The following is a 16,826-nucleotide window of genomic DNA, read 5'->3' as shown; positions in this document are numbered from 1 at the left end:
GCACGTTCCGTTCCCAATCCATTACATATGGGAACATTCCTTCCAGTGTAAATAGGTTCCGCAAGGGCGCATTAGCACACCAAGTTTCGCTGCCATACAGCAGTCACAGCCCACGATGGACCTCAGAGTGGCTCAACTTGAGACTACAAGCAGCCAGTTGTAGGGCACCGTTACTCCTGCACGCAGGCTACCCTCAGCCACGTGTCAGGGCGACACCTCGCCGCCGTCTCCACGCTGAGTCACGTTTACTGCCGGCCCAAGTATCATGTGAGACACCACAGTGTGAAATTTTATGCGGCTATCACATTTTACTGGTGGACAGAACACCTAATGAATTGAAAGCACCCGGAAACACTGCGCACATTCCCAAGTCACGAGTGACCTTACTCCCTTATTATTGGATATCTATGTGTGACCTAAAGAGCTGATTCCACACAATCGCGATTAAATGGAGACCTTTTTAGGAAACACTTTTGGCTGCCGCTGCTGTTCATCCGTGAACGCCACAGTTTTCTACAATTCAGCAAATCTTATCTCGCTACACACGATACGCTTTGAACAGGTCTTTAATACGGCGTGCATCAATTGCGTTGTATATTTTGTGATAGGCGAGTATAAATACGAAAACCACCACACACAGTTCCATGTCACGAAAGTGAAGGGCATTTAGAGCACCGATTCCGGGTTGCTTTTTATACATAAAATTCGCGCAACTTTTATCAAATCATCGTGTCCCTCACGTGTGACGACAGTCACTTTTCCGTGACGTCACGCGTTCTTTGCTTGCAGTGGATGAGGGGAGCACACTGAACAGTCGTGTTGATCTACCTGTTTCCGGAGATAAAATTGTCAATTTTATGGTTTTGGTATTCAAATTTGCGTTTTACGACGATGTGCAGTCTAACTGACACATGGCATTTTTGAACTCTTCAAGACGGGTCGTCTTCAGTACTTTGTCACGCCGAAGTGTCTGTAAATGCGACGTCAGTGGCCACCCACGATTCCGAAACTGTGACTTACCATCAATAACGGGTAAGGCTTCTGTAACAGTATCTGGCTAAACGAAATAATGTTTGCTGTATGTTTCTGTCAAACATAATTAGCAAATGCCCCTACAAATGTTATAATTCTGACGTGATTCAGTCCTCTGACAGAAACTAACAACAAATCTATCTCGATTCTCGCAACTGTTGCACTGGAAATGGCACGAATTAAATCTAGGTTCTGGCGCCATTAGTGCCTGCACATAGAAATCTACACTGCACTTCAATAGTGTAATTTGAACGTCAAATAAAGAAGCTGGTAAGTGACGGCGTCAGAATCACCGACCTTCATCCTTCCCTCACATAATACACGACTGAAGCGCAAGCCGCACACAACACGGCGCGTCTCACAGATCGCTGACGCGTTGCTTTGTCGACACACCGGGCTCTCATCATAATCAGACAAATAGTAACACGAGAACAGCCCAACAAAGCGATGCAGCGTTGTAGAGTGCTAAAAAAAATTGCATCAGCAAATCACAAACGAGGAGACGTGACGGAGCGATAAAAAATACGAAAGCACAATGGATGTCGGAATGACTGGACGATCAATTAACACCAGGATCAAAGAGCATAAGCGACATTGCAGGTTGGGGCAGGTGGAGAAATCGGCCGTGGCAGAGCACGCACTGAATGAGACCGACCACGTAATAAAATTCCCCGATACGGAACTTCTGGCTGTAGAGAAGCACTATCACACGCACTTGTTCAGATAAGCTGTAGAAATGCAAAAACACGCAAACAGTTTGAACAAGAAAGAGGAAAGCCTTAAGGTAAACGGATCCTGGCTTCTCGTACTGCAGCGAACGACCGTCGCAGGTAGCAAGAGGAGAACCGCACCGGAAATGACCGCGGAGAAGACCTCGGACGTTGGCGCGCCAGGTACATATAGTCTGCGGCCGCGAGCTCGGCTCCAGTTCACCACCGGCAATGGAGGGTGAAGCTTTGACAATGTCAGCCACTCGTGCTGGCGAAACGCCAGAAAAATCATTAGATGAACGTCGGCCGAAGAACCCGAGACAGAAGCCAATAGGCAGTTTGTCAAATTTTCGAAAACCAACAATCACTTCTTTGGCTTCATTTCACACAATGCCCATTGAAAATGTTTTTAAATTCAATCCAAAAGTTGGAAATAACCACGGTTTCAGCTTGGCTTCAAGAAATAATCAATACCATTTTAATTAACTTTGAAAAGGTACTTTCAGTCGGTCAAAATACGAGCCTTTTACCAATTTCAAGACACTTCGACACTTTTGTGACTTGTTTGGAAAAGTAGATTTCTCCACTTCAACCTCTGAAATCATTTCATTGGAGAACACAAAAAAAAAAAAAAAAAAAAAAAATACTGTTTCTTGGGCTGAACTTTTAAATTTTCTGATAATTCTTAAGGCAGTAGACTCATGTGCAACATTTCAGACGAGATAGGATGCGTGAACAACATTGTATCCCAGAAACTTGAGGAATTGGAAAAAGCTAATTTGGAAACAGTTAAGAGACTGTGTGATATATTCCACACACTTAAAAGTACAGGTGCTTCATGTAAAAAATATAGAAACGCTTGTGAGTTTTGCTCCTGCCGTACTATACACAAATATTGTTGTGGAAAGAATATTTTCAACTGTGAAGTCCCTTTGGAGGGTGGAATGTGTAGTGCTAGAACCACTTCATTCCCCACACGTGTTGTGTGTCTCATATTCTTTGTCAAGTACAGAGTAGAGGTGCTCTTATTCAGTAACTGTACTGTCTAATCATTGGATTTATAGTGAATTCTTGCAACGGGCCTTTGTCCTCAAAAGTTGACTGTCTAAAGTAGTTGCTCTCTGTCCCAGTGTACTTAAAAGCAGAATAAGCAAGCATTCTTCAAAACTATATAATGTATGGATGGTCAGTGTCTGCACCAAGTAAATCCTACCCCATATTTAGCAGATTGGGTTCCGCATTTGGAGGCTGCATTCGAGAGACACGTACCCTATGCCGAAGTTTAAGCACCATTTAATATTTGCGTGTGTTTTAATTCAGACGTAAACGTCGAGTGGCTCTTTACATACCACCTCACAGCACCACTCTGCTTCCTAGTCAAGATCGCTAAAATCATTCAGTTCTTATCCTCCCTTAATAGCGATCAATAAAATTGTAATATGTTGTCTTGTGTATCCAGTACGAGGATATTTCATTCCTTAGCTCATACAACAGCCTGACAGGTGGTGGTTTTCTCGGCTATTTTTCCAGTACTTGAACGAATTTCAGCCACAATCTAAGTTTGTGTGTCTGGTGCGTGCTCAATGAAACGAAAACGAAAATAACCTCTGTTTGCCTGGTGGCTGTTGGTATTTGAAGTCAGGAACAGGTTTCATTCGGAACACCGACTTTGCCATTAAATCTGAATTTTGCGGAGAACAGGTAGCCTTCATAATGGCGAGACCCTTTTGCACAGGATTTCGGTCACCCCAGGGATCTTATGTTGATGCTGTGACATTGTTAGGGTGTACTAACACGTAAATTTTATTTTCTACAGATCTCTCACAAATACTTCATTGTGGTTGATCAGCGTTGTTGCTTGCTTTATGAAACAGTGTCGTCTTTGTTGTCTGTTTTGAATTTTGTGTGAAGTGTGTTTATGGTACTCCGGGAGCTTTTCGTCTTAATCCTTTTCATTGGGGAGTTTTTTAAATGTAATTAATGCTCGTGTGACGATTTTGCGCTGGGAATTGCGTGTGAAGCTCATTTTCATTCTATTAGGTTGCTTGTGATGAATACTCTTGTTTAGCCAGTGTGATGAACTTGGTAAAAATTTATCATGTTATTTAAGTGAATCTGTTTCAGATAGTGTTTTTTCTGTATAAGATTTTCATTTGCGTTATTCGAAAGTAATTACGTGTAGTCGCTCCAAAAGCAGTACGAGGAGAAAAGAAAAAAGGTGGTGAGTAGACGAAATGCCTAGAAAAGAGACTTCGAAGGTACAGAGAAGTGTAGGGACATATTCTCCCCACTTTTAGCGACGAAAATGTGCAAAATGAAACAGTAGGTTCCTCCGATGCGAGGCAAATGAGTGAGCCAGACTTCAGTGGTGCAGCGGAGATGTTTAGATTTAGGATGTGCACAGCCTGCTCCACTCACAGCTAGCAGTGTTTCAGGTCGAGTGCACAACTTACTAAGCGTGAGTGCGGGCGAGGCTGAAGCAACGATAAGTGAACAGAGGGCTGCAGTGCATGTAGCTCTGAGCAGAACATGATTGGACAATTTGGCCACGCTGATAAAAAGAATAAGCACACAGCGAAGAGTTAAAGGCAGACTGCAGACTTGCTGGCGTCAAAGGAGGAGCTAAACCGAAATTCCGTTGCCGAATATGGCACCTCAATGACTACAGTAGAATCACTGAGCTGAGAAATTGATGATGATACGGAAGAAACGTTCAGAACTTAGCAATCAAAATGAAGGACGACACAGCGCAATTTGAAGAAGCTAAGGTCATCGGTCTCTAGACTTACACACTACTTAAACTAATGTAAACTAACTTATGCAAAGAACAACACACACACACACACACGCCCAAGCCCGTGGGGGGACTCGAACCTCCGGCGGGAGGGGCCGCGCAATCCGTGACACGGCGCCTCAAACCTCGCGGCACTTGGAGAGGTAGGAAACCGGTTGAGTGGGATAGAAGGCGAACAGAAAAGAGTGAGCGGGAAAGGCTGGTTGCCAGGTGGCTAGAACAGGAGCATGGGGGATGTGACTGATTGTGATCATAGGGAATTCTTTAATCTACTAAAACAAATGCCGATGTTCACTGGCAACATACAGGGTGGCGCACGAAATGTGTTACCATTTTGTTTTTGAATATGAACTTTACTGTCAATACGATCTGAAAGGAACATATACTATAATCAAGAGTCGTCCATGGAGATTTGTTCTAACTCGGCGCATAGTCAGTATGTCCACCATTTCGTTTCCGACCTTCCTTCAAACGAATACTGAAATTAGTGATTACCCTACGGCACATGTCTTCCGTAATTTCACTGCAAGCTTGAAGAATAAGTCTTCTGAGCTCCATTAAATCAAGTGGACGTTTCGGGGAAATTTTTTCCTTTAGGAACCCCCAAAGAAAAGAGTCACATGGATTGAGGTCTGGACTATTGGAGTTTTTACACGAGCATTTCGACGTGCGGATCATTTCACTCAGGTTTCCAGCTCGCTTCAATCACGGACAAAATTGGCCCCCCAATGGCAGACATATTGAGCATGTGCTCATTTAGAACAAATCTCCATGGACGGCTCCTCATTGTAGTATATGTTCCTTTCCGATTGTATTGACAATAAAGTTTATATTCAAAAACAAAATGGTAAAACATTTCGTGCGCCACCCTGTATGTAAGCCAAGTACGGACATTATCGAGACACTTGGGAGCGAATAAGCAGCAGGAGTTTTGGAACTGGAAAGTACAGGTAAGGAAACGCTCGATGTTGCAAATACAGTACATGCACAGAAGCCTTAGGCAAATCATAACAAATACCTACAGGCAGGCCACTTAAACTGGAATCTTTAACATTTTATAGGAATCCACAGTACTTGCGAGCTGAAATGAGAAACAACATTGGGTAATTTTGAAAGAGAAAATGCGAGCTCAACTTGGAATAGACCGAAGTACACGTAGGAACAACTGTGGATGAATAGGCCAGGTCGAGGAAGTGCAGAAGAAATCTACAGCAGAATTCCTGTGTCTGTGATGAAACGAAAACTAAGATGCACTGCGATGAAAAAAGAAAAGAAAATGACAACGAGAATTGCCCGGAACTACGGACGACGCTGTGATAACTCGATGCTAAACAGCATCTTCTACATTTGCATCTGCATCTACGTCTACATGCTCTGCAAACGACCGTGGCAGAGAGTGCGTCCCACAGTACCAGTTGTCAGGGTTTGTTCCTGTTCCATTCACGTATGGAGCGCGGGAAGAATGACTGAATGCCTCTGTACGCTTAGTACTTATTGTAATCTTATCCTCACGATCCCTATGTGAGCGGTACGTAGAGGGTTGTAAGTATATTCCTAGCATCACCACCATCTAAAGCCGGTTCTTGAAACTTTGTTAATAGACTTCCTCGGGATAGTCTGGGTGTGTCTTTAAAGAGTCTGGAAGTTCAGTTCCTTCTCTGTATATGTTCAGATCCCTTGTTAGTCGTATTTGGTACTAGTCCCACACACTTGAGCAATACTCTAGAACCGATGGTACGAGTGATTTGTAAGCAAAGTCCTTTGTAGGCTGACTGCTCTCCACCAGTATTCTACCAGTAAACTGAAGTCTGTCACCTGCTTTACCCATAAATTCCATTTCATACCAGGTACTTTTTATGTGTCGGCCGATGCCAACAGTGACTCCATGATATAGTCTTGGAATACTATTTTTAATTTTCTGGAGGCACAGTTTTACATTTATGAACATTTAAATCAAGTTGCCGTCTTTCAACCGCTTTGAAATCTTATCAAGATCTGAGTGAATATGCTGCTTCTTTCAGACAATACATCATAGATAACAGGATCATCTGAAAAAACTATGAGGTTAGTATTAATATTTCGTCTTCCGCAGACATAGCGATGTGGTGTGATCTTGCAGCTGTGTTAAGGGCAACCTACAGTTCTCAGGAGTTTCTGAAAACGTGACGTCATTCTGACGCCAGAAGTTTTGCATTCATGTGGACCAGGCTGTGGATAAGTGAGGGATTAAAACGTTGGCAAGAATTAGCTCTGAAACATACTGAAAAAGTTGTGCCAACTGCTTTTGCTAATACGCCTTCGTTAACATCAAAAGTGAGACCACTTACTGACTTACAAGCAAAAAGAATCTTAAGCCAGCCAGCACAGAATCCAATAACCCGCTCATTAACGTTTCTCAAGAAAAGTTACTTTTTTTAAAAAAATCTGAAAACTGACGTGTAGAGTTGGAGTCAGAAAAAAGGGGGGGGGGGGGCAGCCATTCTAACAAGTGAGGTAAACCATCAGCTCACTCACCTTGCGTCCAGTAAGTAAAGCCGTTTCGAAACAACACAGCTAGCATCTCTCGAAAACACGTCACTATCTGTAGCATTTGGTATAATAAAATGAAGAAAAGCGTAATATAAGTGGTTGAAGAGGTACTTTAATGGGAGATTTTTGTCTGGGAAAGAAGTGGCCTCTAAAACTTAGCCCGTAAATTGTCTTTTGTACACTTCACATATGGCTACATTTTATGTATAGCTGAGACTACGCCACCTTTTTATTCTGTTGCAAATGTGTCAGTCAGTTCTATGCTTTTTATTTTGAATGGCAATTTGCTTTGCCAGATGATAAACGTGTGAATATTTATTAGCATTTGCGAGTTTCACAATTAATACGTAGATTTGTAAATTGACAATGACAACCCAGAACTGATACGCACACCTCCAGAGAGAGGGAACTACTATATGTACACAATATCGAATATTTAAGAACTAACTGCAATTAACGTAATAAAGAAGTCCCAGAACCTTTACAAACGTGAAGGTGAGATGGTAGGACGCGAAGTCACCTCCATGGCTACCCTCTGCTCTGTAACTCAACGCTTACAACCGCTGCCTCACAATCAACCGCTGGAAGATCAGCCCCCGCACCGTAAACTGAATGTAATGAAGGATTTAGCAGCCGATACTTCCTTACATGACGTCTGATTATAAAACATCCGAAAGAAAGTGACGTGTTTTTACAAAGCTTCCATGTACCGTTGCCTTGAGACGGTGCTGTTTCATAATTCGGAATTTAGGGCCTCATATCCAGTAGCAGCAATGACAAATGATTACTTTTTTTGATGCATAAACAATTATAACGGTCACGTGCAAATGTCGTCAACTCACGGGGTAAGAGTGTGATAAGTTTCTTTTTTTTTTTTAACCAGTCTTGACGGCCCACATGAAGTCTGGTCTTCCGCCATTTCCTTTTTTTGTCTTCACAGGAACACAGCCGACCAAGCGAGCAGAACCGTTGTTCCAGCTCCAAGTACTGGAGACACTGTCCAATGCTCTTACTGCATGCCTGGACTGCACAGTTGCGAAGGACGTCTCCGTTTCGCAATACCTATGTACCCTAAAATGTATCACAGAGTTTCGTGGTGTGCAAATGTCCACATTTCCTCCTCCTCCTCCTCTTTCGTGACGTGCTGTTCTGCAGTTCGCCATCGTTAGGCAGTGGCGCGTCACAAAGCTTCGCGCATTAGTTGCAGTACGTTTGACAGCGTAGCGTCTTGTTATTCCTCGCGACAAATACCTTAACTCTGCTCCATATCAATTCTGCCGGGTTCAGACTGCAGTGTTACGACCACAACTCTAAAAATAATCCATTTGTACAGCGTGCTCGACGCCATCAAAATTGTCTTCCATCTTTCTGCGACATTTATCACTCTGGCTCATGTGATACCACATCTGTCCTACAAAACAATGGGCATATTCAAACAGTACTTTTTAATTTTTCTCCAAAAAATTTAATCACGTAATGTTTTATCTTCAACCATCTTTTGCAATCTTTTATAATATATCTGTAATTAAGAATGTATACTTGCAATGATTACCAGAAATTTTCGCTTGATACGTAATTGTAAACTACGGGATGTGCATTTTTCTTAAAATTGGTGATGCACAAGTTAATTGCCATATATGGCTCAAAACAATATCAACCAAAACCACTAAAAATAAACGCAAAATATATCTATTTAAAACAGCAGATAAAAATTCGCTTGATGCCTTCCTAAGAGAGAGTCTCCATTCCTCCCAAGCTAATTATGTAAGTGTAGACCAGATATGGCTCAAATTCAAAGATACAGTATCGACAGCAATAGATTCATACCATCTAAGTTAATAAGAGACGGGACTGATCCATCACGGTACGCAAAACACATCAGAACACTGTTGCAGAAACAACGAAAAAAGCATGCCAAATTCAGAAGAACGCAAAATCCCCAAAACTGGCCAAGTTTCACGGAAGCTCGAAATTTAGTGCGGACGTCTATGCGAGATGCTTTTAGTAGTTTCCACAATGAAATATTGTCTCAAAGTATGGTAGAAAACCCAAAGAGATTCTGGTCGTATGTAAAGTACAGCAGTGGCAAAAAACAGTGAACACCGTCACTGCGCGATAGCGATGGAGAAGTTACCGACGATGGTGCCACTGAAAAACCACAGCAGCTGTTAGCATGAGTGGCATAAAAGTAGGTGTCTTAGGTGTTGCGACACAACTCGAATCTCTTAAGAAAGGCAATTCTTCCGGTCCAGACGGTATACCAATCAGGTTCCTTTCAGAGTATGCAGATACAATACCGCCTTTCTTAGCAATCACATACAACCGCTCACATGACGGAAGGTCTGTTCCTAAAGACTGGAAAGTAGCACAGGCCACACCAATACTCAATAAAGGAAACAGGAGTAATCCATTTAATTACAGACCCATATCACTGACCTCAATCTGCAGGAGGATTCTGGAGCACATACTGTACTTAAACATTATAAATCACCTTGAAGAAAATGACTTATTGATACATAACCAACACGGCTTCAGAAAATATCGTTCTTGTGCAACACAGCTGGCTCTTTATTCCCATGAAGTAATGAGTGCTGTCGACAAGGGATCTCAGATCGATTCCATATTCCTAGATTTCCGGAAGGCTTTTGATACCGTTCCTCACAAGCGAGTATTAATCAAATTGCGTGGATATGGAGTATCGTCTCAGTTGTGTGATTGGATTCGTGATTTCCTCTCCGAGAGAGGTCACAGTACGTGGCGATAGACGGTAAATCATCGACTAGAACAGAAGTGATATCAGGCGTTCCGCAAGGTAGTGTCATAGGCCCTCTGCTGTTCCTGATTTACATAAATGATCTAGGTGAGAATCTGAGCAGCCCCCTTAGATTGTTTGCAGATGACGCTGTGATTTACAGTCTAGTGAAGCCATTAGACGATCAACTCCAACTACAAAATGACCTAGAGAGAATTTCTGTATGGTGCGAAAAGTGGCAATTGGCACTAAGCAAAAGAAAAGTGGGAGGTCATCCACATGGGTACTAAAAGAAATCCGAGTAATTTTGGGTATACGATAAATCGCACAAATGTTAGGGCTGTTAATTCGACTAAATACCTAGGAATCACAATTACGAGCAACTTAAATTGGAAAGATCACATAGATAATATTGTGGGGAAGGCGAAACAAAAGACTGCGCTTTGTTGGCAGATCACTAAAGAGACAGCCTACATCACACTTGTCCATCCTCTGCTGGAATATTGCTGCGCGGTAGGGGATCCTTACCAGGTAAGATTGACGGAGGACATCGAAGAAGTTCAAGGAAGGGCAGCTCATTTCGTGTTATCGCGAAATAGGGGTGAGAGTGTAACTGATATGATACGCGAGTTGGGCTGAGAGTCACTCAATCAAAGGCAGTCTTGATTGAGGAGAGATCTGTTTACGAAATTTCAATCTCCAACTTTCTCTCCCGAATGTGTAAATATCTTGTCGACACCCAACTACGTAGGAAGAAATGATCATGATAGTAAAATAAGAGAAATCAGAGCTCGAACGGAAAGATATAGGTGTTCCTTTCTCCCACGCGCCATTCGAGAGTGGAATGGTAAAGAAGTAGTATGAAAATGGTTGGATGAACCCTCCCTCTGCCAGGCACTTAAGTGTGAATTGCAGAGTAACCATATAGATGTATATGTAGATGTGATGAGTTTCATATTTAAATGCTTTAGGTATTCAAACCAAACAAAGAAAATTACGCACCACGTGGAGCGCAGAACCGCCGCCCGCCGGCACACACGATGGTCAGTCTACGACCCTGTCTATCACGCCACGCATGTAGTAAACACCTCCCTTATTTCTGATACATAGTCCTACTCGAAAAAGTCAAAAGCTGATTATTGTCTGTAATCTTGTGAAGAACATTAACTACTTGTTTCTCGCCATTAACTGTGTTCCACGCGCCTGTTTCACTACGAAGCAGGAAGCAGTGTCGTCCATTTTCGCGGTACGTATGAACAGCGAGACAATCAGAGCACAAGTACTGGTTACAGAGACACTGTGACTGTACACAATTTTTAAGATAAAAGTTACAGAGGTAAAGTACGATTAAGACAGACGTTGATGGCTGTTAATACGTCAGAATGTCTGAAAGGTTCTTCCACACTGACATAGTAATAAGCTATCGAACACTTAAGTTGGACCTACTTCCAAGGGCGGAGCACCACCAGTGGTAAGAGAGCTACGGCTGCTGACCAGTCACCGCGCTTGCGTTTGTTTACATCTGGTTTGCTCTTATGATGAAGTACATGCTACATACGAACCCCGTAGCCCCACCCTTTATTTCGCATTCATGTTCATTGTCTTACCCGTCTCACAACCATACCACCTTATTCCATACCAACCTACAGCTCTTGCTGTGCTACAGAGTACTGAAAGCTTGTTCACAACAAATAAGTAGGATTCTCAGCCACACATGTATTTTTCCAGATAGACTGAAACACGCTGTTGTTCAGCAACTGCACAAAAAAGGGGATAGGTCTGATGCTAGCAACTACCACCCAACCCCACCTCTCATAGCTTTATCCAAAATTCTTGAAAAAGTAATGTATTCAGGAGTAGCATCACGTATCTGTAAAAATGAAGTACTAATCAAATGTCAATTTGGTTTTCAGAAAGACTTTTCAACAGAAAATGCTATATATGTGCTTTCACTGATCAAATATTAAATGCACTGAATAACCGAACTTCATCCATTGGAATATTTTGTGACCTCTCAAAGGCTTTTGATGGTCTGAATCGTGAATTTCTTCTAGACAAGCTTAAGGATTGTGGCATGAGTGGGACAGTGCACAAATGGTTTAATTCATATTTAACTGGAAGAAATCAGAAGGCTGAAATTAACAGTACAAATGGTCTGCGAAAACCAGCAGAGTCCTTTAACTGGGGAGGTATCAAGAACGGTGTCCCACAGAGTTCACTCTGTTTCCTTATTGGTCTTAATATACATTAATGACTCGCCACTCTATATTCATGAAGATGCAAAGCTAGTTCTTTTTGCTAATGATACAAATACAGTAACACACCCAAGGAAATCGTAAATAATGTCTTTCACAAAATTACTAAGTGGTTCTCTGCAAGTGGACACTTATTAAATTTTGAGAAGAAACAGTGAATATAATTCTGTGCAGTAAATGGCATATCAACCCTCATAAATATAGGCTATGAACGCAAGTCTGTTGCTAGGGCAGGGTATTCAAAATTTCTGGATGTGTACATTGATGAGAAATTGAATTTGAAGAAACATCAATTATCTGCTGAAATGATTAGGTTGAGCTACTTACGCTACTGGGGTTATTGCAAAATATTGGTGATGAACATCATTAAATTAGCCTACTATGCCTATTTTCATTCACTGCTTAGACATGGTATCGTATTTGGGGGCAATTCGTCACTAAGAGGAAAAGTATTCATAGCACAGAAAGGTGTGATCAGGCTAACAGCTGGAGCCCACCGAAGATCACCTTGTGGACGTTTATTTGATGAACTTGAGATATTCACAGTACCTTCGATGTACATATATTCATTTATGAAATTTGTCATTAATGACCCACCCCAATTCAAAAGTAACAGCGAAGTGCATAGCTACAACACTAGAAGAAACGATGATCTTCACTACTCTGGATTAAATCTCACTTTGTCACAAAAAGGTGTGAATTATGTTGCCACAAAAATATTTGGTCATTTGCCAAATAGCATTAAAAATCCGGCAGATATCTAACCAACATTTAAAAGAAAAGAAAATTATGGAAATACGGAAGCGTCCGATCCCGCCCGTCTGCTTTGACCCATGACGTCACAAATATGGCGGAAACGACCATAAAACACGATTCCAATATGGCGCATATAAAGTCGCTATGTACACATTGTGAGGACGAAAATACAGCGAAAAACTAACACGCACACTTTCCACAAGAAGCGTAATGACACTAACGGGACAAGTGCGGGAAATGGGGTGTTTTGGGTGGGGGGGGGGGGGAAACAATATAAACTAATTTAGACACCCACCCCCATACAAAACAACACAAAAAGACGAAAAAACAGACATCACAAAACTCCCCAAATACCACTAAACAGTATCATCTGGAATCGGACACTTCCCTTGACCTGTATAGCTCAACAGCAGCTCCCGATCCCATAAATTAGGAGCAAACACTTCCTTTGGCCTATATAGCTCAAAAACATCTCCTGATACCAACGTACACAGCCACACATCGGGATCGAACACTTCCCTTGACCTGCGCACTTAATTTTATCCGTCGTATCTACTCCTGAACAAAAACAACCGATTAATTTTACTAAAATTACCACACGACGTACAGCGAACACTAAATTAACCTTCACACAAAATCGTTAACTCACTGAAACGAATTCCACTACAAACACAGCTGACACACTAACAATTCTGGATAATGAGTAAAAGCAAACTGAGCCCATTACACCACACGAACGAAAACCCTGATCATACCATCAGAGAGCACAACAAACCACAACACGACGACATCTACAAACACGCCACACACAAACCAAACTCCGCGCCGTCATGACGTCACACACAACACCCTTACGTCACGGCTCAAAGCCGACGCGTGGGATCGGACGCTTCTGTCGACCCTCCTGAATGACAGCTCCAACTGAATAGATGAATCTTTAGACATGAAGTATTAACTATAAAAATATTTACTATTTTGTGTAAAGAAAACTTAGCCCTTCTTTGTGAAAGTTTGTCTACAAACACCTGCATTGCCAGTTTTCATTTACTTACGCAAAAGACGATGAAATTACTCTTCACGTATTAATGTCAAGAGATCCGCTTGCCGTGATATAAACTGTGTATTCCTTCCTCTACGCAACAGCAACACACTTTATACTGTAGGCAACTACAGATTTAACAATGCGTTCTTCTTAAAGCCGCAACAGTTGAATAATTCTTTATTTGTCCTAATAAAGTATTACTCAGCAGCATCCGTTTGTTTTGACAGGAACATGTATGTGAATCTTCAGTTTCTCCCAGCTTATTTTTTGATGGAACAGTCCACAGGTGAACTGCCTGTTCGTAGTGTCCTGCGTGCACGCTATGAACCGAAAGTACAGCTATGGACTGTTCCATCAAGAATATATATAATAGTTGAGTTCTGCAGCGAGATTTGTAGCTGATACTCTGTATTTTGATATCGTTCTGAGCAATGACAAACACGTATCAGAAAAGATTCTGAGGATGGCTGGTTTTACTGCCAAAGTGTTTCAGTACTGGTCCTTTAGGTGGGGCACTGCTTCACACATCCAGATACCCCCTTAGCAGAAAACCGACTACTTTTTTGGTAAGTGTACGGCACAGTCACTGCCTGGAGATGCACGATTATTAGCAGAAGTGAAGACGAAGCCCGTGACGCCGGGAATTTTGACAACTTTTCTAGCAAGAGGATCAATTTTAGGTCAACGTAATAATTCATTAATTTCTGCACTTACACGTATAGAACAAAGACGAAATGGAGGGTAACATTATCTGTCTTACTGACTACCCAACAGACTACCTTGTCACCAAAAACATTTCTCTAGAAAAGTGAAAATACAGAAATTAAATGGAACAGCGTTCTGTACTAAAACACATTTGCGTGACTTAACGTGCTGACGATTGCTAATGCAGGACTGGGAGAAAGAAGCTAACGGATTAGTTGTACTAAATTCGGCAGTTTTCGTGGAGCTGACTGCTTCGGGAAATACCGGATTCAATGCTCCACTATGGAACTGTCAAAATGCGTCTAGCTTGGTTTGATTGCAAACCATTAGGAATAGGATCAGGCTGTACCACGGTCTACGCACTATCCTGACGTAAAGTAATTGTTTGATTCGTCAATAGTCGAAGTTGCCATAGCATCTTATCTACTTGCAGAAGCAGTGTTCCGTCATTCTGTTGTGTTATTCCTAACACGCAGAATAATTCTTTTATGGATCACATGTGTACAAATACGAACCTGTATTTCGGGGAAAAAAATTCAACAAAATGGCGCGAATACGAGTAGAAATCTCGTCCGAGCCTACGCTTTTCTCTCAAGCCTAAAGTCCGTAGAACAGTAGAATTAATAGGAATGTCGGTAGGACTTTAAAATAACAAGGTTTGTAATACGAAATTCGTTAGTATTTTGAGAGCGTAATAACCGAACGCGGTTTGCTTTATACGCGATAGTCTCCATAGTGAACCTAAATGAAACCTTGCAGCTACCATAACTTTGCAAAAACAAACCAAAAGAAAACAAAGAAAATACTTCAACACTACGGGAACGCATGAAAACAGTCGTCCTTACCTTATTAAGGGTGTGGGTGTAGCAGAAGAAATTCTCGGCGCAGAAACAGCAGCTCGAAATCCCAACGCAGAACGTCACACTGGACACGACTCGCTACAAATGCGACAGACGCCTGAAGCGGCAGGGCTGTGGCACGCAGTCAGTGCTGCCAACGGCTGCGAGGCCGGCAGGTACCAACTGCAGCCTGCTACGGGGGCATCACAGGGGGCAGCGCTTCCAGGGACCCGCGCAGAACATGCGAATGTAATACGAAGACTGTCGTCCTAATTTTGTTATTGCGGACAAGCTGAAAAAAATAAAGTAACATGTTTCTGAATGTACTTTTAACGTAATGTAATTCAATTCTACGTTCATTGTGACACTGCTGTGGCCACTGGAGTACCTCTCACAAGGGAACCTCCCCATCGCACCCCCCTCAGACTTAGTTATAAGTTGGCACAGTGGATAGCCCTTGAAAAACTGAACACAAATCAGTCGAGAAAACAGGCAGAAGTTGTATGGAACTATGAAAAAAATAAGCAAAATATACAAACTGTGTAGTCCATGCGCAAGATAGGCAACATCAAGGAGAGTGGGAGCTCAGGAGCGCCGTGGTCCCGTGGTTAGCGTGAGCAGCTGCGTCCCAGGTAGCAGAGGATTTCCCGGCCGCCCCGCCGTCGCTGGCCGGCCACGAGACCGACCCCGCACAGCGCCCGCCGCCAGAGGTGGACGCCGAGCTGCAGCTACTTCGCCTTGGCGAGTATAAAACTTTGTAGCTTTAACGTTTAAAAATCGGAAAATCATGGCGACGCTCAATCGTGAAGACACGATCCAGTGCACGTTTGATAGGAATTTGGAGAAGCCGACTGCTTTCGACATCCACAATTGGATAGTTGATGACGTAAAAGTGCCGATAGAGGACATTCTTGGAATTCATCTGGACTTTATTCTGTACGCTCTGTTTATAAAAATAGGAAATCCCGCAGAAATTCACAGACTGGTGAATACAAATGGGGGAACTTGGAAATTTAAACACCGAGATGGGTCACTAAGCAACGTTCAGATGCAGCCTTCTGGCTACGGGATCCGTAACGTCAAAATCTACAATTTACCGTTTGAAGTACCGGACGAAGAAATCATTAAGAGCTGTAGGCTTTATGGGAATGTTTTTGGACTAACAAGAGAAAAATGGGGGAGCGCTTACCGAATACAGGTGGACTCGGGCGTCCGAACGGTAAAAATGGACCTCAGAAAACATATCCCGTCTTTCATTAACGTTTGCGGGCACAGGGGTTTCGTTTCGTATACCGGACAGCCGCAGACCTGCTCCATCTGTCACGCTACAGGACATATGAGAAATGAATGCCCGCGAAAAAGACCACTACAGCTGCCCCGAGAAGATACATACGCTGGGAGAGCACAGAATC

General features: G+C 42.5%; 1 protein-coding gene across 1 annotated transcript in view; it reads right to left on the bottom strand.

The window, feature by feature from the left end:
* LOC124720249 (ankyrin repeat domain-containing protein 23-like) overlaps positions 1 to 15,539 on the bottom strand; it is a 101,405-nt gene extending 85,866 nt beyond the window's left edge. The window contains exon 1 of the mRNA XM_047245568.1: positions 15,421 to 15,539. The gene's annotated coding sequence lies outside the window, so the exon portion shown is untranslated. The remainder of the gene's footprint in view (positions 1 to 15,420) is intronic.
* Positions 15,540 to 16,826: the final 1,287 nt, after the last annotated feature.

This window comes from Schistocerca piceifrons, chromosome 11, assembly GCF_021461385.2.
Source record: "Schistocerca piceifrons isolate TAMUIC-IGC-003096 chromosome 11, iqSchPice1.1, whole genome shotgun sequence".
Lineage (NCBI taxonomy): Eukaryota > Metazoa > Arthropoda > Insecta > Orthoptera > Acrididae > Schistocerca > Schistocerca piceifrons.
Note: the sequence above shows the minus strand (reverse complement) of the source record. Positions and strands in the feature narration are given on the sequence as shown.